The 22,607-nt window shown below is 46.8% G+C and overlaps 1 protein-coding gene across 2 annotated transcripts in view; it reads left to right on the top strand.

The window, feature by feature from the left end:
* The window catches only part of LOC119955943 (multiple epidermal growth factor-like domains protein 9), a 360,694-nt gene that overhangs the window by 69,514 nt on the left and 268,573 nt on the right, over window positions 1-22,607 (top strand). The window lies entirely within an intron of this gene.

Below are 22,607 nucleotides of genomic sequence, written 5' to 3'. Positions count from 1 at the left end.
GGCAGGCCCAGACTCATGTTTCACAGAGACATGGCTCACCCCCGCCTCACCGGACTGTGCCATACAACCTGAAGGCTTCTCTATTCACCGGGCAGACCGCACGGCATCTTCAGGCAAAGCGAAGGGTGGAGGGGTTTGCCTCCTCATCAACTCCTCCTGGTGCTTGGATGTGGTGACCCTGGTGACCTACTGCTCCCCAGACCTGGAATACCTGACCGTAAAGTGCCGCCCATACTATCTTCCACGTGAGTTCACTTCAGCCATTATCACAGCGGTCTACATCCCACCCCAGGCAGAAGTGAGGAAGGCGCTGGATGAACTGTACACAGTCATAAACAACCATGAAACAGAACACCCGGAGGCCCTGTTCATTGTGGCCGGAGACTTCAACAAAGCCAACCTCAAGAGTGTACTGCCAAAATTCCACCAGCACATCTCCTGTACCACCCGGGGCGACAACACTCTTGACCACTGCTACTCAAAAATCAAGGGCGCCTACCGTTCCATCCCCCGACCGCACTTTGGGAAATCAGACCATAAGACTGTGCTCCTTCTCCCGGCTTACAAGCAGAAACTCAAGCGGGAGAATCCAGCTAAGAAGGTTGTGCAGTGCTGGTCTGAGGAGACAGAAGAGCTCTTACGTGACTGCTTGGAAACAGTGGACTGGTCCATATTTAAGAACTCAGCGACTAACTTAAATGAGTATGTCACCACCGTCACAGACTTCATCAGCAAATGTGTGGACGATTGTGTGCCAAAGAAAGCAGTACGTACATTCCCCAACCGGAAACCATGGCTCAACCGCGAGATTGACTCCCTACTGAAGGACAGATCTGAGGCGTTCAAGGCAGACGACCCTGTCCTATACAAGAAATCCAGGTACGACCTCCGCAAAGCCATCCGAGATGCCAAGAGAGAATATCAAACTAAGCTAGAGTCACAGACAGACTCTCGGCGGTTGTGGCAAGGACTAAGCAACATAACGGGCTACAAAGCGAAGCCGAGCAGTATCTCTGGCAGCAGTGCACCCCTCCCCGATGAACTCAACGCATTCTATGCTCGGTTTGAGCAGGTAACCAACAACCCGCTATCGAGTGCCCCAGCAACCCATAATTTACCCATACCCACCATCACAGTTTCCGAAGTCAGATCGGCCTTCCTGAAAGTGAACCCACGGAAGGCGATGGGCCCGGACGGGATCCCTGGTCGTGCACTCAGAACCTGCGCGGACCAGCTGGCAGAGGTTTTCACAGACATCTTTAACCTATCCCTACTCCACTCCGAGGTCCCCACCTGCTTCAAGAAGACCACCATCATACCGGTACCAAAGAAGAACCAGGCAACGTGCCTCAATGACTACCGCCCGGTGGCCCTGACGTCAGTTGTAATGAAGTGCTTTGAGAGGCTGATCATGAAGCGCATCACCTCCATACTCCCGGAACGCCTTGACCCACTTCAATTCGCATACCGTCGCAACCGGTCCACATCAGACGCCATTTCCCTGGCCCTACACTCATCCCTAGAGCATCTCGAAAACAAGGACTCCTACATCAGACTCTTATTTATTGACTACAGCTCCGCCTTCAACACCATAATCCCAGCCAAGCTCATATCAAAGCTCCAAAACCTAGGACTTGGCTCTCCACTCTGCAACTGGATCCTTGACTTTCTGACCAACAGACCACAGTCAGTAAGAATGAACACCAACACCTCCTTCACAATAGTCCTCAACACCGGTGCCCCGCAAGGCTGCGTACTTAGCCCCCTACTCTACTCCCTGTACACACACGACTGCATGGCAAAACTTGGTTCCAACTCCATCTACAAGTTTGCTGACGATACGACCATAGTGGGCCGGATCTCGAACAACGACGAGTCTGAATACAGGAGGGAGATAGAGAACTTAGTGGAGTGGTGCAACGACAACAATCTCTCCCTTAATGCCAGCAAAACTAAAGAGCTGGTCATCGACTTCAGGAAGCATAGTACTGTACACACCCCTGTCAGCATCAACGGAGCCGAGGTAGAGATGGTGAGCAGTTTCAAATTCCTAGGGGTGCACATCACCAAAAATCTATCCTGGTCCACTCATGTCGACGCTATCACCAAGAAAGCACAACAGCGCCTTTACTTCCTCAGGAAACTAAGGAAATTTGGCATGTCCACATTAACCCTTACCAACTTTTACAGATGCACTATAGAGAGCATCCTCTCGGGCTGCATCACAGCCTGGTATGGCAACTGCTCGGCCCAGGACCGCAAGGAACTTCAGAGAGTCGTGAATACCGCCCAGTCCATCACACGAACCTGCCTCCCATCCATTGATTCCATCTACACCTCCCGCTGCCGGGGGAAAGCAGGCAGCATAATCAAGGATCCCTCCCACCCGGCTTACTCACTTTTCCAACTTCTTCCATCGGGCAGGAGATTCAGAAGTCTGAGAACACGGACGGACAGACTCAAAAACAGCTTCTTCCCCACTGTCACCAGACTCCTAAATGACCCTTTTATGGACTGTCCTCATTAACACTACACCCTGTCTGCTTCATCCGATGCCAATGCTTATGTAGTTACATTGTATATCTTGTGTTGCCCTATTATGTATTCTCATGTATTTTCCTGAATTCTGTTCAATTCCCTTTTCTTCCCATGTACTGAATGATCTGTTGAGCTGCTTGCAGAAAAATACTTTTCACTGTACCTCGGTACACGTGACAATAAACAAATCCAATCCAATCCAAACTTGCCCCGGCTGTCTGTCTCTGTCAAATATATTCGAACTTGGCTGTTTGAATTCCCATTAGGCACGCCTGCAGTTCTGACTGTGGCTTAATTTCAAATGCCCAGTTCTGTATCGGGCCTAAAACTCAGGCTGTTGGCCATTTTACCACAATTTCATTTCACAAAGAAGGAGATACCTAATAACATGAGTTATGAAGATGAGCTAGTTGGGGAATGAAGTACATCAGAATAAGACTGTTTCCCTCTCTGTGCATGTGAACACCAAGTGCCAAAGTCCTGAAAAAAATTAATTTGCTTTTGATCACCCTTCATTTAAAGCCGGAAAGTTTTGCGCCTTTCGCGACCTGAGGACATCCCGTCGCACTTTCTGGCCAAATAAGCTTGGACCGTGCCTTACATTCATCCCATTTTTAAACATAAGGATGAAGTAAGGCAACAGCTTCCACACTCCAGTGGCACAGTGGGCTAAATCGCTGGCTTTGAAAGCAGACCAAGGCAGGCCAGCAGCGCGAGTTCAATTCCCGTACCAGCCTCCCCGAACAGGCGCCGGAATGTGGCGACTAGGAGCTTTTCACAGTAACTACATTGAAGCCTACTTGTGACAATAAGCGATTTTAATTTTTCATTTCATTTCACAGTCCAGCAGATTTCTAGACTCGCATCTATGGATTGCAAGGCAAAGAAAGAGTGAACTGTGAAAGACAGGGAATGGCTACTCTTCTGCTCCTTCGAATATTAGGCAGTGAGAATTCATTGGAATTGCAAGCCAACAAAAACACATCATTGCACTTCCACACATGGATTTTCACACAGTACGCACACACACACACACATACACACACACATAGAACGCAGGAGAGTTAAGCACCCTGCCATGTTATGCTGCATGTAATAACCTCAGTGGGATATTTGAGACGCATTATCAACTGCTTTCTCACTTTCTCCTACTGAATCTTTCATTCTTGGAGAAAATCCAGGAGGTTTATAATCATACAGTACAAATTTCGCCCTTGCTATTTAAAAGTGACAATTCTACCATCGGAGGACCTTGCTTGTTAACTGATGACCTATGCAGCAGACACCCTCCGACTGATTTCAGACATGACCTTCACGCTGGCATTGTTGCTGAGCAAGGTCACTTCAGGCCATTAGTTAGCAGTTGATTTGGAATTATTTACAAAAGATGTAGGTTCTGCGGCATATGCTCCTTCGCACTTTGACAAGGAGGAAACCCAACAGCCTGAGGGTGCACTGCAGCATTTCGAAAAAGAAAATCTGCACATGAATTATTTCCTAAATATGATCAGCTGTGGCGTGGAAAATTCAAGTAATATTTATTTGGCTTTACTGGCTGTAACAAATTAATAATCAAACATATTTTCCTTTATCTGATGAACAAAAGATTTTATTCACATACATCAGCGGGTCGTACCAGGATCTTCAATATGCATGTTTTAAAATGAAAGTGCACAATTTTTGTTCAAATAAAGACACAGGTGTTGGTTACTTTTAAAAATTCATCTGTGGTTTGAGTCAGCTGCCTTTTGCTCCTTAATTACCCACACGCCCCATTCTGCTTCATCAGAACTGCGAGTTGTCAGCCAGAGGTGAGTAGGTTTTGTTTGCTAGGATGACTTCGAACAAAGCAGAGTCACTGGAGCAAACCATAATTGTGGTGCTTGTTGCTGCAAACACAAAATTGATTTTCCACGATTCAATGTTTCTTATCAGAATCAGTGGAAGAGAAAGTTGCCTGTATTATATGAATCATCGACCGTTGCAATGCAGAAGGGAAGCCTTTTGGCCCACCTTGCCTGTGCTAGTTCGCAAAAGGGCTATTCCTATAGAATTTAGAATCCCTGCAATGTAGAAGGAGGCCATTCGGCCCATCGGGTGGGCACCGATGCTCTGAAAGAGCTCGCACCGACGCTCTGAAAGACCTCCCCCGACCAGTAAAACCCTCCCTGCTCAAGACCATGGATCTACTGGTTTTGTCGATCCATGGACCTTTCTACTTCTCTTCTTGCAGTCTAGCGGCGGTCACTAGTGCATTTTTGGCACTGCCGGGACTGGTGCCAATCCAATTGGTCGGCGGCTCCAAAGCGTGGGACACCCTCCTCAGTGAGGGGATCCAGCACTGGCCTTATTTGACCCTAATGCCCCAGTGGGTTATGGCTGCAGGGCACGGCCTCCCCACCCCCGCTTCCTGCTCCACTTAAAATCCTCCTCCAAAATGTGCGTTAACTTAGTGAGCCAACTTTGCTCAAAACATGTTTGCACTGACATGAGATTGAAACTAGCCTGGGTGATTATATAATGTGACCGCACATCTGGACTCACTCACACAGTTCCTTTCCAATGTAAATTTATTGACGTCCACAAGTGGGGTTTGCTATCGGATTGAATGGCTGGTTATTTGACTTGTAAAAATAAAATGTAATATGCTCAAGTTCCAAAGTACGCTTTTGAAGTTTCAAATGGCCAGCTCCTTCTGGCTTTTATAACCATGCATAGACTGCTTCATGTTTGTGGACTTAAAACTGGTACATTATTATAGTTTTCACAAATCATCTGTATATGAACAGTCAGAGCGCGCTATTTGTCCAGTAACAAGCTGATGTTTAACATCTTGCCTCATACATGCCGATTAGGACCATCAGTGTTACTACCCAATGCCTATAATGCAAATAACTGGTACATAAAATGAAATGTTCTTTGAACAAAATGTGTGAATTATTGGTAAGACAAAAGTGACATAGGAAAGTACTGATTCACTAAATGTAGGTCTAAATGTAAAGCTTTGGAATAATTAATTCTCAATAAATAAGGCAACTGAAGGAACCTGAATACTGTTGTTTTGGACAGGGGAATGAATGGGAAACGAACACCGATAAATGATTTGGAGTCACAAATGATTCTTAGGATACGATCTTTATGAAACATTTTCCTGGATGCCATTTGCTCCTTAACTGCAGCTTCTAAAACGTATCTTAAATCATGAAACAATGTAAACTTGCTTCCTTATTGGCAATTCTATTGATATCCGGTAGATTGTACTCAGGAGAAGAGCATTTAATAGTTGTGTCTGGGAGATGCGTCTCCAAAAAAGAAATGCCATTCAGCAAATGTACTTCTTGACTCGAGAGATATGGCAACTCGTTCTATGCACAAATGGCTCTGTGAATTACAGCTCGAAAGTAAGAAAGGTGCATTGAGACAAGGATCCGAAAAGAACAAAACAGAAAGCACAGCGCAATTCATTTCCTCTTTGGTTATTTCTAATTCCAGGCAGACACATGGCAATAAGTGAGTGAACTCTCTCCTTCCTAGTAGTTGATTGGTCGCATTTCAAGATATTAAGGAGCGAGTCACAAATGCTGCAAGGTCCGGACAAAAATCGAGAAACCTGCAGCAGTTAAAAACAAAAATCATTTGGAAATTCTTTTGGCTTTTTGTTCCTGATTTGCGGGATGCACTGAGAACTACGCTGACTACAACCCCATAATCTTTTTTTTTAATCTTCGGTTTAGTTGTTTCAATCCTGCAGAAGATGCATGCGTTCTGCTCATTTTTCCCTCCCCCTATGCGCAATAATTTAAAGTCGTTTACATCAAATCTCCATCTGCTGTCCCGCATGGCTTGTTTAGCTAATCCTGGAGCATCTGGACTGCCTCCTTTGATTCTGCTGCCCCTTCTAGTTTGGTCTCACCTCTAAATTCAACCAGCGGACAGTGAATACGTCGGTGCAAATTTTAAGCAGCTGTGGTTCCAACACTGACACTCCAGTCAGTACTTTCTCTTTCCACATCCTGATGCTGTTACAATATTGGGGTTCAGAAGATTATTCTGTTTTGAGACGGTAGCTTTAAATTTAGGAATTGAATAGGGGATCGTGTAACCTGTTCTGCAGTCTGCATGTGAGTAAGCCTAGGTGGTTTGACTGAGGTCAGAAGAAGGAGGAGATTGTTTTACGTAGATGAAGGTACAAGGTAATTACCCTTGGCGACAATGGCAGCAGTCTCTACATTTGCAAAGAGTGGACTGTGAGTCTCCAAAGTCCCAGAAAAGTATTGGGAATGGTGGGCTGATGCGAGCAGGATTTTCTATTCTATGATTGGAAAACATTGCTTTTTGGCTCAGGAAAAGGCTATCAATTGTCATTGTTTCCTTTTGTCTGCCACCATATCGCAGGAGGGCAGTCAGGACAGTACTATATCCATCGCTGTTTAAAATGCAAACAACATTCGCCAAGGACAATTTAAGCAGCAAATCCATTTTTAATTCATAGACTTTTCTTGGCAATATGAGCTGATTCCTTATTACCTGAACAGCAGCTCCAGATTGAACAGCCTGATTTGCCGTCACCACTGTTAGAAGAAGATTGAACGGTTTCAATTTCCATTGCAGCAAACTCTTCAGGCATTTCGTCAGGTGCAACTCCATAAATGTCAAAGAGGACAATTGTGACCTGTTGTTATCAAGAACTAAGAATTAGAACTGAGTCTTCCTCTGCATTTCACGATTCATCCGGGTGTTATTTGGGAGCGAGACAGATAAAAAGTTGATCCCCTGCCTCTAATAAAAGTCAAGGCAGCCGGTTGAACAGCACAGGTTGAGGAAAACAAATGTAAAAGAGAGCAAGAGAATCAGTAGTTCAGAAGTACATCTGCACACCAAAACAAGCCAGTAGGTGAAGCAAAAAGAAGGAATTAAGAACTAAAATTCTGAAAAAGAAAGCAAGCAAGAAAGAAACATGGGTGGGAGGGATGGTGGGGAAGGGTGGGTAGGGGGAGGGGGGGGGGGGAGTCATAGAGAGAGAGAGGAAGGTTTTGAATTGGAAGGAAGAAGCTGTAAGAGAACAACTCATCCATCTCTGATCACTGCCCAGTGTGCAGCAACAGGGAGAAGCCAGAGCCTAATCCATATAAATCTATGAGCAATGGGAAAGGAAATAAACTTCTTAGAAAATAGTTTCCAGACAGAAACTTTGGAAAACCAGTTCAATGCTATCCAAGATAAATTTCACTGTGATATTTATAATGAAAACAATGTTCAACTTCTAAGCTCCCCAGGTCAGTTTGTGTCCTTGCAAGGTATTTATTTGTAAAATGAAATAATTGCTTCAAGCTAACCTAATGAAAGGATTAAATGATTTTTTTTTCCGTAAGTAACATGATGTGATTCAAAAATTATTCATGCCGCATGCAAAGCAACACTCCTCAGTAACAATTGCCTTTATAATATACATTGTGCAGAACCTTCTGTCATTGAAATCAAAGCCGATGCTCATACTGTTAAACACCCATGTAAACATACTGCATTTAACAGTGCATTTTACCATTCAAAATCTTCCTGTTACAAATATACTTGGTGGAGCTCGGTTCTTGCTTCCCATTGCGTCTTCCATTTGGAAATGTGTGAGCTAAGTGCCCTGCAGCTGTACACTCTTCTCACCTGCACGCTAACACAGTGCCCCCAGTCCACATGTGAGTAAGTGGGTTACTGTTGGCCCTGCTAACCTCTGACATGGTAAGAGGTGGTGCTGGGTAATTGAGTGGGTTACAGGAATAACTACCACAATTTTCTTTTCTTCCAAAAGCGAATTCTGGAGGGAACGAGGATTGATTTCATTCCCTTTAAATATGAAGGGGTGCTATTCCCCCATGTACAACAGACCAATTAAATGGACATTTTTTTATATTCAACAGATTCTTGACTGAATAGTTTTTAACAGTATAATTCCATTGTGTTTTCTATTGAATATGCTAAGTTCCAAAAATTGTCCTGCATTTGAGTATGTCAAAGACACTGGTTGGAACTTTCCGACCGGCCACGTTGGCTGGATCTTCCATTCCTTCTGTCGGAGCACGGCCACCATGAGATTTCCAGTGGCGAGGGACGCGTTCAACGCGTAATCCCGTTCACAACGGCAGGACCAGAAGATTCCACCATCGGCCGGGCGGTGGGCTGCCTCCATCACCGTGGAACATGCGGTGAGTCGCATGGAAAATCCTACCCTCTATGTGAAATTAAGCTTCCGACGCGGCATGGCGGTGCAGTGGTTAACACTGCTGCCTCACAGCCCGCGGACCCGGGTTCGATTAGCCCCGGGTCACTGTTTGTGTGGAGTTTGCACATTCTCCCTGTGTCTGCGTAGGTCTCACCTCCACAATCCAAAGATGTGAAGGGTCGGTGGATTGGCCACGCTAACATTTAAAAAAAAAATCATGAAATTAAGCTTCCTACAAAACAATGGCTGCATGTAAAGTCTTTACTCACAGAACAATGACTACACTTTGTAGCCATCTGAGATGGCCACTTTCAGCATATAAAATGGACACTCGTAGATCATACAGGGAAAAATGGACAATGCAAAGTAACAAGCAGGCACAGAGCCTGAATGTGTATTTAGAAAACAGACTGCAGACAGAACCGAAACTCTTGGCCGATTTGCACATTGATGGCCCATCTCCGATAAACAAAAGACTAGTGCTCAGGTAGCCGATACCGTCCCAAACATTCCGGCGCCACTAACTCAGCAGGAAGATACAAACAAAGCAAGACCAACGACCACTTAGGACACGCCCAGCCATCAAGGCACCCGCCCCTTTATTGGCTCAGATCGATGGCAGTGATCGAGAAGCTGCCCAGTTAATTGGGACCAAGTTTAAGGCCCGCCTTAAAGCAAGTGAAGCCCCCCCCCCACCCCGCGTATAAGAAGGAACCCCGCCATGTGTTTGCTCTCTTGGAATCGGCTGTCAACTGGAGAGACCCCTCCACCTACACCACCAGGAGCAAGTAAGTTCAAGTTCAAAGCTCGCTACCAGACGGACAACCTTAGCTGTACTCCTGCTACCTCTTTGAACCCAACAGCCTCAGATCCGAACAACAGCCACTGTTCCTCTGACCTAAGTGGGCACCCAAAGTTAAGTATAGGTGTTAGTGATAGACATAGTTTAGCCTGTAGTGTTATTGTGCATGAGTAAATCATACTGTGTGTAAATAAAGTACCACTGACTTTGAACTAACTAACTGGTGTATTGGCTCTTTGATCAGTATTCGGTTGAACCTTGTGGCGGTATCAAGATATACCTGGCGACTCTGAAAGCATATTCACAATTAAGATTAAGAAAGGCGACCTTATTAATTGCCATATTTATAGCCATTAAAAGATAGCAACAACTTCAAAAGTAATTAATTCCTTGGAAAGTATTTTGAGAAGTCATGAATAGAGTTGCACAGTAGCGCAGTTCCAGGGACTGGTGTTCAATTCCCGGCTTGGGTCACTGTGCGGAGTCTACACATTCTCCCTATGTCTGCGTGGGTTTCCTCCGGGTGCCCCAGTTTCCTCCCACAAGTCCCGAAAGATGTGCTTGTTAGGTGAATTGGACATTCTGAATTCTCCCTCCGTGTACTCGAACAGGCGGCGGAGTGTGGCGACTAGGGGATTTTCACAGTAACCTCATTGTAGTGTTAATATAAGCCTACTTGTGACATTAACAAAGATTATTATTATTACTTGATTACCGGGCAGCACGGTAGCACATGCGCCAGGGTCCCAGGTTCGATTCCCTGCTGGGTCACTGTCTGTGGGGAGTTTGCACGTTTTCCCTGTGTCTGCGTGGGTTTCCTCCGGGTGCTCCAGTTTCCTCCCACAATCCAAAGACGTGCAGGTTAGGTGGACTGGCCATGATAAATTGCCCTTAGTGACCAAAAAGGTTAGGAGGGATTATTGGGTTACGGGGGTAGGGTGGAAGTGAGGGCTTAAGTGGGTCGGTGCAGACTCAATGGGCTGAATGGCCTCCTGCACTGTATGTTCTATGTTCTATAACCTTCCGTATAAGAGAAATTACTTTCCAGGAAAACCCAGAAAGCACAATAGCACTAAAATCGAGTTTGAACATTTCACACAGAGGATAAAGTGGCAAACCCTGCAAAAAGGAATTGAATATAAATGAGAAAAGAAGACATTTGCAGGGATTTGAGGAAAGAAGAAGGGTGTGGGGCTAATTGGATCAGTCTTTCAGCGAGCTATCACCACCCTGAAGAGCTGATTGGCTTGTGCTGAAAGATTCTATGATTAATATCTTGCCTTGATGAAGTAATGTGTTAAAATGGAAGAAATGCACTGTGAACCCACCAATACTGCCTTGTCCAACAGTTGGATCAGTTTTATTGTCAACTGAGAGGTGAGTGATAGCTTCAAGAAACCAGCCAGGCTGGTGGAATGGACAGACACATGGCAGGTGAAATGTAACACAGCGGGTTGTGAAGTAGTATATTTTGTTAGCAAGAATGAGGAAATGCAGTACAAAATAAGGGATGCAGTTCCAAAGATAGTGTAGGAGCAGAAGGTCCTGAGGGTACATGTGCACAAAACATTGGATATGGATATGGCAGGACAAGTAGGAAAGCAGTTCATAAGACAGGTGGTGCCCTGGTCTTCATAAATAGAGGCACAGAGTATTTTGCAAGGGCATTTTGGTGAACATTTAGGAAACATATATTTGGCCTCAACAGCATTATTGTGTCCATTTCCGGGCGCCTCACTTTACGAGGAAGCGAAAGTTTTAGAGAGGGTGAGAGACTTCTGTTTAGAGATGATAAGATGACGAGGGAGTGATCGAGGTGTTCAAAATGCTGAAGTAGATGAGGAGAACCTCTTCCCATTGACGAAGAGTTGAGAACGAGAGGACATCAATTTAAGGTGGTTGGCAAAATAAACAGATGGGATGTGAGAAAAAAATGTTTACACTGCGAGTGATTAGGATCTGGATCGCAGTGCTGGAGAGTGATGAAGGCAAATTCAATCATGGCTTTCAATAAGAATTGTCCAAATTGATTAAAAAAAATAAAGCACCACTGGGAAAAGGCAAGGGAATGAGACTAGCTGAGTGGCTTTTGCAGAGAGCTGGCCATGATGGGTCAAATGGCCTCCTTTTGTGCTGTAAACATTCTGTGCTCCTAATGCACGAGTGAGGAAATTGCTTACGTGTACCGCACTGTGTCAGGTTCAACTGTTGCAAAAACTGCACATCCAATACAGCATCCCAAAATAATCTGTTTCCGTAATATATTTGCATTAAAAACAAAGTTAAAGCAAAGTATTTGGAAGTGTTAGAAAATGTGACAAAATTACTAAAATAAAACACCCAGAATTCAGCCAAGACATCACAGAAAACATTGAAGGTGGCATTTTACCTGTTGATACCTGCACATTTCACCTGTAGATGGTGAATGTATATGTCAGAAACAGGGATGGATGATTGTATGGTTCCCTGTGGTGGATAACTATTGTCTCATTGCAAGATACTCTGCAATGTGTGACAGGAGAGAACCTATCCATTAGAGTTTCCATGGTGACCATATTCTGCCAACCTCAGAAATTGAGAGACATATAGTCCTGTTTCTCGGAATGTTTGAGCATGGGTGAAGCATGCTGCTGTGAAAATGTTCCCATTGATGTAAACCCACGGAAGACTTTGCACGAAATGAGCAAATGACAACTGGAGCAGGCGATTCTGCTGGACTGTAAGAAATTAAAATAGGCCAATCTTTTCTTCCCTCGCGTTTCTGAAAATTGATGCCAAAACATTTGGAGGAGGGAATAGCTGTACGTGGTACAGTTCGAATAAAATGTCCATTCCTCTTGTGCAAGGATGAGCCTGACACAGTTTAAGGTGGTGCACAGGGTGCATATGACTCGGGTGAGAATGAGTGGGCGGAATTCTCTGCTCCCCACGTGGCGTGGGAGAATATTGGGAGGGCCACTTGGGGAGCGGAAGCCCCCTGCGGAGAATTCCGCCCGGTGGGTTCCTTCAAGGGGTAGCAGATGAGTGTGAGAGGTGTGGGCAGGGGCCAGCGAAACATGCGCACACGTTTTGGGCTTGCAAAAAATTGGGAAGATTCTGGGCAGGAGTGTTTGCGGTCATCACCAGGGTAGTGGAGGTGAATATGGACCCTTTGGTGGTGATGTTTGGGGGTTTCAGAGAAGCCGGAGCTCATGGAGAGGAGGAAGGCCGATGGCTTGGCCTTCGCCTCTCTGATTGCACGGCGGCGAATTTTGCTGGAGTGCCAGTCGGCATCGCCACCGGCGTGCAGCAGCGTGGTTGGGTGACCTGTACGAGTTCCCGCGATTAGAGAAGATAAAATATGAGTTAAGGGGCTGTTCAGTGGTGTTTGAGGAATGGTGGGGGATGTTTGTGACCGCTTTTGAGGGACTTTTCGTCGCGGGGGAGGGGGGTTGAAAAAGGGGAAAAATCTGTACAGACTGCATAGTTGATTGTTGGGAAGTATGTTTTCCGGGGTGTTTGTTCGGAGTAACCTGTTTTGATACATGTTTGTAATAAAATACATTTTAAAAAAAAAGAATAAAACGTCCGTTTTATTACACGGTTAACTGTGTGCCACAAAATCTATTGGTAATTCTTTTAAAGATTAAGGGCAGGATTCTCTGGCCGTGTCTGCCCTGCGAACGGAGAATCCCGCCTTCTCCATTGTCCGCGGATTGCCCGAGGCGTTCTCGCAGTGGGCGGGGAGGAAGGATGGTGCTTGAATGGAAATCCGGGTGTGGTACCAAGGCAAGCAGACTGGGTTCAGTTGATACTTAGTTGGGAACACTTTGGTTGGCAAACGTCAACATTGAAGGGTGGCAGTGGGGAAGGGTTAGCAAGGGTCCAGTTGTCTACTCCAAGATGTACTGGGAAGTGTCAGCGAACAGCCTGCCAATGCTCTCACTGTCAGGATTCCCTTACAGAACTCTTGTCAGAAATTGATAGCTGATTCTAGATACCTAAAGGGAAAGAAAATCCTTTATCTTATTATGTTTGGGTGTGGCTGACGCTGCCTCTTAAGTTATTTTCCTTCTCTTTTCCAAACTGATTTTCCCAGCGAGGCCTAAAGCACGCCTGATATGGTTGGCTCAGTGCCCGGCTTTTAAGTACAGACCGATGGGATGGGAGAGGAAGAACAGAAGCCTGGAAGAACAGTTCCGGATGTTCTATGAGGAAAACAAGTGACTTCAACTTGAAACATCCCCACGGTAATATAGCAAAGCTCCAGAACTCAAGTACAACCCATTGCTCCATGGCTTCGTTTATTGATGCTCCAATCCATAGCCTCAGTGATATTTAATCAGCACCATTGTTTGCCACTTCAATGTAATGTTGCTCTTAAATCACTGCAGCTGCTTCTTTCGTGCCAACGCTTACTGAGTCAAATTATTTCCACATGTTCGTGAATTTTTGATCCAAACTTTAAATGAAGCCAAGTAAACTTTTGCACAAAAGTGAAATAAACCATTGAGGCCAGAGACCTTTGTTGAAACCCCCACAAAATAGAACTCGTCCGTTGATATTCTTAATGCATATTTGCAGGGAGTAGGAGATCAGTTACAACAAATCCTAAATAAGTTTGCAAGTGAACCAAACCTTGTGCGTTGTATACTCTTCACTGAGTGCTTTTTGATGATGATAAGGCTGAGGTCTCATCATGGCTCCTCACACTTTTTCGTATTTGGGGCTGTAGAAAGTACGGAATGGGCTACTGAGTTTTGTTTTAGTGTGAAGCGCAGGGCAGAATTCTCCCATCTGGGACTAGGTCCTGTGGCGGGCACAGGGAATGTTTCCCGCTGCGGAGGCTGGTGGGAAAACAAACCATATCTTCTGGCCCCAACCTCATTAATTATGCATCTGGGGATTTTGCGCCATATTCCGTGGTGGGGCGGGCTTGATTGCGAGCGGCCCACCGACATATCTGGGTGCCATATTTAAAAGGAGCCCAACATCACTGACCCACGATTGAAGAAAGAAAATGTACCGCCTGAAGAAAGATCTCTGGGAACCCTCTGAGGCTGGAAGATGGACCTTCTCGACTGCACTGAAGCTGCAGGATCCCGTACCCAATGCTGTGGTATTCAAGGGGATTCTGGAAGCAGTCGCTAGCCTTTTCTAGGTTAGTCCCAAAGTCCACACCATGTTGTACTGGATATGTTCTGGACCGCCGTGAGTTCTTGCCGGCACTGCGGCAAATCGGGAGTGGGAGTGAAGATTCCGGTCGGCCCTTCATCATCACAGATTCCCTACAGTGCAGAAGGAGGCCATTCAGCCCATCAAGCCTGCACCATCCCTCTGAAAGTGCACCTCACCCAGGCCCACAACCCTGCCCTATCTCAACCTTTGGATACTAAGGGGTAATTTAGTATGGCCAATCCACCTAACCTGCAAATCTTTGGACTGTGGGAGGAAGCCGGAGCACCCGGAGGAAACCCACGCAGACGCGGGGAGAATGTGCAAACTCCACAAGGCCGGAATTGAACTGGGGTCCCTGGTGCTGTGAGCAGAAGTGCTAACCACTGTGCCGCCTTTAAATCATATTAGGGGGATGCAAATTAGTTTCACGCCGGCCACCAGTGGGTTTCCTGATCCACCATGAGGGGCAACAAAGGGTTTCCCGATCCACCTTGAGGGGCAACAAAGGGTTTCCCGATCTACCTTGAGAGGCAACACAGGGTTTCCCGATCCACCATGACGGGCAACTGCGGAAGATCCTCTGGAGAATTCCCAGTGGCGTGAAATTGATTTGCGGGCTTTTGGCTGAATTCTATCCTGCTGCCCACCATTGAACATGGACGAATTCCGCTTTTCTTGTTAGGCTGTAACATTTTCGTATAAATATTCTGACAGACAGAAAACACACAAGACAAGCTCAATGGTACTAATTGTGCTAATTTAATAAATAAGCTGCCTGTCCGAGTCCAATATTGGATGGTAGAAGGATCTTCGCCACTAGCAAACCACAGCAATAATGTGAAATATTGAATGGGGGAGATTTTACAATTCACCGTTTTTGCAAAATTGTAAACACATTCTTACATACAGGGTAGTGGTTTTAGCCAACAATAGAACTCCTTTCTGTCGGTGAGTTTTTAAATGGAAACATACTTCTTTTGGACAGAGTGCAGCTGTCTGCCTCCACTCATCAACCTAACAGCGTGCTGAGATGTTATTTCTCTCCCACAATAAGGTAGTCTATAAATGTGCAAAGTTAATTGGGAATGCCCAAGTGCACAATTATTTTGGACAGCAGTGCTAAATCTAAGTACAGCTTGTGTGCAGCTACATTCCCAGAACATGCCCAAGTTAGATGGTAAAGTCTGACTTGAAACCATAGACTGGATTCTCCTGTCCCATGACTTAAGTGCATGTCAGGATCTTGGACAGATGCATAAGTGGCAAAGCAATTCAAATGGCAAGACATGAGTTAGGACAAACAGCGCAAATAAATCAAACAATGGATTGGGAAGGGCATTGCAAATGGATGCAATGGGAAATGGGAATTATGAATGGGAAATGAAGGGAGGCCCCAGAATGCTCCTGAGTAATTAAGACAAATAATGAAAATGACAGAATTGCGATATCACAAGTTTATACTGATAGTGTACAGCGAGGGATGTAGAGCTTACTCTGAGAGCACACCTGGAACTATCAGACTTAAGGGACCAGATTTTTGTTGGGCGGCACAATGGCACAGTGGTTGGCACTGCTGCCTCACAGCTCCAGGGACCGAGGTTCAATTCCCATCTCGGGTGACTGCGTGGAGCTTTCACGTTCTCTCCGTGTCAGTGGCGGTTTCCTCCGGGTTCTCTGGTTTCTTCCCACAGTCCAAAGATGTGCAGGTTTGGTGGATTGGTCATGCTAAATTACCGCTTAATGTTCAAAGCGTTAGTGGGGTTACAGGGATATGGCGGAGGTAGGGTGCTCTTTCAGAGGGTGGGTGCAGACTCAATGGGCTGAATGGCCTCCTTCTGAATTGTAGTGATTCTATGACTAACTTATTTCTGACTGTCATAAACATGCCCGATTTTTCTTTCAATTAAAATCTGTCTTTTACTGCCGTTAAAAGATAAAATTAGCTCTGTGGTATCATATATCTGTGTTAAAATTTAGAAAGAGAATATCTGCTCTGACCTCTGATTATCAAAACCATCTGCTCAGGCCAGTTTTTCTCTAATTTATTTGACTGAGACACAGACAGAAAAACCTCTAAAATACAGAAATTTACTTGAGGAGCAATGAGACCAGCCGAAGACAGCAGGGCCCTCTTGCATTATGCATATCTGGCTCAGGAGATGCCAACAGGGCCATTTTAATCTGAGGCCTGCGTGGATTCAGCATTGATGGCTTCATCTGCTCAATCTATCCTGTCAGGATTTGCACATATACTTAATATAAATTAATTCAATCCAAAGAGGCCTGAGGATCTATTAGGGCCAAACATCATGGGCAGGATTTAGCGCTGGGAGCTTGCTCTATGGGTCAAGGAGTGCCCAACCCCTGCCCCCAGGAGTCTACAGAGAGGCAGAAACGGCCGTTAATTGGACATTTTAGTAGCTCAGTTGGGATTCGGGCAGGCCGCTCATTCCTTTTGAGTCTAATAACTAGCCAGTCTCATGTCTTCAACTGCTGTCATACACTGTCATGTTCGTCTACCTCGGCTCTGTGCGGGGATGTTGAAAATGAAAGACTAATATGCTCAGTGATTGAAATTTACCTGAATGCACGTTTCAACTGCTTCTTGATCTCCGTTTCCTTCTCTGACCAACTCCCAGAAGCAGATACGGACAAGGCACAAACGGACGTAATGGCGGCTATGGAACACCTGCACATTTGAAAAGAAAATATTCATAGAAACCTGCTTGGCAGATGGTCGTTTCACCCACTAGGGGCGCGATTCTCCGACCCCCACGCCGGGTGGGAGAATCGCGGGAGTGCCGGGCGAATCACGCCCTGGCACCCGCACGCGATTCTCCCGCCCCTCCCCAAAACGGCGTGTCGCGTTTTGCGACAGGCCGCTCGGAGAATCGGCGCTCCGATCGAGCGGCGATTTTCCGGCCCGGATGTGCCGAGCGGCCTGCCGAATCCAACCGGTTCACGCCGGTGCCAACCACACCTGGTCGCTGCCGGCGTGAACAGCGCGCGACCGCTGCGTGGGGGGCAGAGATAGAATCGAGCACCAGGGGGTACTCAGGAGGGGTCTGGCCCGCGATCGGTGCCCACCGATCGTCGGAACGGCGTCTCTGAAAGACGCACTCTTTTCCCTCCGCCGTCCTGCGAGATCAATCCTCCATGTCTTGCGGGGCAGCGGAGGGGAAGACGGCAACCGCGCATGCGCGGGTGACGTCATTCAGGCGCCGCCGGCCGCGTTATTCAGGCGGCGCCGCTTTGACGCAAGCATCAAGGCCCTGCACGCGATATTGACGCGCCGCTGCTCCTAGCCCCCCCGGGGGAGGGGGGAGAATAGAGGGCAAGGAGCGGCCTCTGACGCCGGAGTGAAACACTCCGGTTTTCAATCCGCCGTCGGCACTTTGTCTCCCTTTGGGAGAATTTCGCCCTAGGTCTCTGAAAAATGGCAGAACTGACTCTGAACGCATCATCTAAGCCAAGCATGAATAATTAAAGAGAACCCCACCAGCTTTGGGTGCTATCATTGCTTCCTGCAATTTAAAATTCTTTTCAGGACGGTGAAAGAGAGTGGGAGAGTTTCTCACTCCATTTTAACTATCCCCCACCTTGTTTCCAAGCTGAAATTGAGGCGGCGCATCATCAACAGTGATGCAGTAAATCTCCAGTGGAAAAATATAATTATTAAAAGTGATTCATGCGAAATACATATCTTCATGAACAAGCCAAGCTGTACCTTCGGCATTTCAATAAAATGCTACGGAAAGTTTAGCTCAGTGAATTAATTTAATTAATTATGGATGCAATTTTAGGTTATTATTTCTGAGACTGATGTTTACAGACATATTGGGTGCATAATATCGATGCCTATCTGTTGTTGCTCAGAATAGCTACAGAGTTTCTAAATGGCTTCTGCTCTGCATGCCCACTCCTGCAGCAAGTCATGCCAAATGACTTAAAGGTCAGGATGTTAGCACGCCTGCAGTGAGCCTCAGCCAGAAGTATGCACAAGCAGAGTCGGCAGGTCAGGATTGTGCAATAGTGATTCCATTGCCGGCACTGCCATTTTGGAACTGAACGTTCCAGCTCACACTCTCGCCAACTCAACCAGGGCTGAACACGTGTTCAGCAGCAGGAAGGACCTCTGCCATCATTGTTGCTTACAAGGATCATCAATTATTTTCACGTTAGTTGCTGATTAGATTCTCTCGGCTCTTGCTGCAATTGTACAAGTGTTCGGTACTTTCCCCGAGCTCTTTGTGGTCAGTAAAGCCTGCAGGAAGTGCTGCAGCAGTGAAGCACTTTACTGGCTTGAAGGCTTCCGCACAACCTGCTGCTTCCAGACCTGGGTGCATTCAGTCAGTCATTACCTTTAGAATTCAGCGTCACTTGGACAATGAACAAAGGGATCGGAGAGCATGACAAGCTGCTGGAAGACGGAGGAGGGAGAGAAGGGCTTTCAGCAGGTGGCCATATTGTTCAGGGAGTAATTTTCCTCGGTGAATCGCAGTGAAGGACAGTGTGAGATGACTGCACCTCAGTAAGGATGTCCTCACTGAAATCGGCTGCTGCCTCACAGTAGGGCAAGGGCCACATTTGTCAGGAGCTGTGAAGGTAAGTGTCACCATGGACTTTTCTATTTTGGGTTCCTTCCAGGTTGGAGATGGAGATGTTTGTACCATCTTGCAGTTTGTCGTCTACTGTTGCACAATGGAGTCCTTGGAGGCCCTCTATTAGAACAGAGCTGACTACATTTCACTTTCTTGTCAGCGAGCAACACCGGGATTCGTAAAGTTTGTGGGTTTCCCCATGATTGTGAGCAGGGCGTTCCAGCTCTGAGATGTACTGCAACCCAGAGTGGATTCACTCCCATAACACCCAGGGTGTGTGTGGCCACATGGCATAGAATCATGCAGATCATTGGAGGAGCAGTACTCGACAGAGCAGGTGTCAAGTTTTCTCCTGGTCTGCTGGAAGCAGCACAATGTTGCCATCATGAGGGGCAGCAATTGCCATCAGCCACACGGCGAGCAACTTCAGAGCAGTAGGAGATGCAGAAGGGGAAAGACGAGGGTGAGAGAGGAGGAGGAAGGATGGAGGCAATTAACACAGCCCCTTTCTGACCAGACTGTACGTGAGCAAATTCCCTACTGTAGAACATAGAACATAGAACGATACAGCGCAGTACAGGCCCTTCGGCCCTCGATGTTTCACCGACATGGAAAAAAACTAAAGGCCATCTAACCTACACTATGCCCTTATCATCCATATGCTTATCCAATAAATTTTTAAATGCCCTCAATGTTGGCGAGTTCACTACTGTTGCAGGTAGGGCATTCCACGGCCTCACCACTCTTTGCGTAAAAAACCCACCTCTGACCTCTGTCCTATATCTATTACCCCTCAATTTAAGGCTATGTCCCCTCGTGCTAGCCACCTCCATCCGCGGGAAAAGGCTCTCGCTGTCCACCCTATCTAACCCTCTGATCATTTTGTATGCCTCTATTAAGTCACCTCTTAACCTTCTTTTCTCTCTAACGAAAACAACCTCAAGTCCATCAGCCTTTCCTCATAAGATTTTCCCTCCATACCAGGCAACATCCTGGTAAATCTCCTCTGCACCCGTTCCAAAGCTTCCACGTCCTTCCTATAATGAGGCGACCAGAACTGTACGCAATACTCCAAATGCGGCCGTACTAGAGTTTTGTACAACTGCAACATGACCTCATGGCTCCGGAACTCAATCCCTCTACCAATAAAGGCCAACACACCATAGGCCTTCTTCACAACCCTATCAACCTGGGTGGCAACTTTCAGGGATCTATGTACATGGACACCGAGATCCCTCTGCTCATCCACACTACCAAGAATTTTACCATTAGCCAGATATTCCGCATTCCTGTTATTCTTTCCAAAGTGAATCACCTCACACTTCTCCACATTAAACTCCATTTGCCACCTCTCAGCCCAGCTCTGCAGCTTATCTATGTCCCTCTGTAACCTGCAACATCCTTCCGCACTGTCTACAACTCCACCGACTTTAGTGTCATACCAGTAAATGCAATAGCAATAACCTTGCCTTCCCTCTCACACTATCTGCTTAGTAAATATACAAAACCAAAAGCTAGTATAAATTAAACATTCCACACCAACCTTACAGACCGATTTTATAAATATTGCATACCAACATCAACTGATATTGGCTAGCCGTTAATACTAGTCCTCTGAGCGCCTTTGTTTTTCTATGTTCTCCTACGCAGTGCTAGTCTAGTGGGCTCAGTGTGATTGGGGGAAAGTTGCTGAATTTCAGTGGATGAGACGGCATATGGCCTTGGAGGATGACCTCATGCAGCTCCAGGCGACCAGTAAAGCCTGGCTTTGGATTGCAACATTGGCATTGGTAGCATCAGTCTGGGTTGGCTGGCTGACAGGTGCAGCAAGATGGGCAGCAATGTGGGGAGCATGAATCTGTCTGGCTGAGGAGGACATCATATTGTAGTGGCTCCGAGGAGTATCACTCTCATAACCTGGCAACTCAAGGATCCCAGTAATCTGTTGGTGGGCAGATTGCTGAACTGATATGAAAGCCTGCAAGGTTCTTTGGACATTGGTATCTTTGGTTTTAAGCTTACAAGGCTGCAGACAAGGACCTCATGTCCTCAGATCCAGATATTGGGACACAAAAAAAAAAGTGCTGGAAAAACTCAGCAGGTCATCGAAAACCGAAAAGGCACTTCAGCCCATCACATCTGTGCCTGTCTGGCAGCATCTGTGGAGAGATGTTTAAAGTGAGTTCCGAAAAAGTACGAGACTTGAAACGTGTTTCTCTCTCCACTGATGATGCCAGGCCTACTGATGCCTTCCAGTATTTTCCGTTTTTATTTCCGGCCTCCAGAATCTGCAGTAGTTTGCTTTTATATTACTGGGTAGCTTCTGCATGAGCTGCAAACCAAGATGTTGTTTCCTGGATGACTCTGCAACGGAGTCGGCCACCACTTTCTTGTTGGATAGGATGAGATGCATGTGGGATCTGAGGAGGAGGATTGGTAATGAGTATCTTATTGTTTTAGCCCCACCACTGACCAGTGCCGACAGCTTCAATGATTGCGAGCATCACCACCTCCATAGAGGTAAGAATGTGTGTGCCTGTCATCCTCTGGATAGTACCTGCTGCCTCTGATGTGCATCACCTTGTACCACCTTTTCTTGGAAGAAATAGTAAAGCGTGTCAGCATATTTGGTGCTAGCTGTTTGGTGAATTATTTATCATGGTTGCATAGCTGGTCGTGTGTAGAAGTTGGGATTCTCCGACCACCCGCCGGGTCGGAGAATCGGCGGGCAGCGGCGTGAATCCCACCCCCACCGGCTGCCGAATTCTCCGGCGCCGGGTTTTGGCGGAAGGGAGTATAGCAGCGCGCTGGCCGATGGCTGCTGGCAGCGCCCCCTCCCAGGGGATTCTCTGGCCCGCTAGAGGCTGTCCGTTTTCGGAAGGTCCCTGGTGGCCTGGCCCGCGATCGGGGCCCACCGATCCGCGAGCGGGCCTGTGCTGTGGGGGCACTCTTTCCCTCCGCACAGTACGCTGTCAACCTCCGCCATGGCCGGTGCGGAGAAGAACCTCCCCTGCGCATGCACTGGGATGACGCCAGCACACGCTGGTGCTCCCGCGCATGCGCCGGGCGGCGGATGTCCTTCCGCGCCAGCTGGTGCGGCGCCAAACACTCTGGTGTCGGCCTGGCCCCGAAGGTGCGGAGGATGCCGCAGTGGTTAATGCCGGTGTGGCCGGCCCCGCCGGTTCGCGGAGAATCCCGCCCATGGTTGTGAACTTGCAGGAGTGCTATGTAAGCGAATGAGAAGTGAAGGTATAAATGGGCAGCACAGCGGCGCAGTGGTTAGCACTGTTGCCTC

Source organism: Scyliorhinus canicula, chromosome 21, assembly GCF_902713615.1.
Source record: "Scyliorhinus canicula chromosome 21, sScyCan1.1, whole genome shotgun sequence".
Lineage (NCBI taxonomy): Eukaryota > Metazoa > Chordata > Chondrichthyes > Carcharhiniformes > Scyliorhinidae > Scyliorhinus > Scyliorhinus canicula.
The sequence above is the reverse complement of the archived record's forward strand: the minus strand, read 5'-3'. Positions and strand labels throughout refer to the sequence as shown.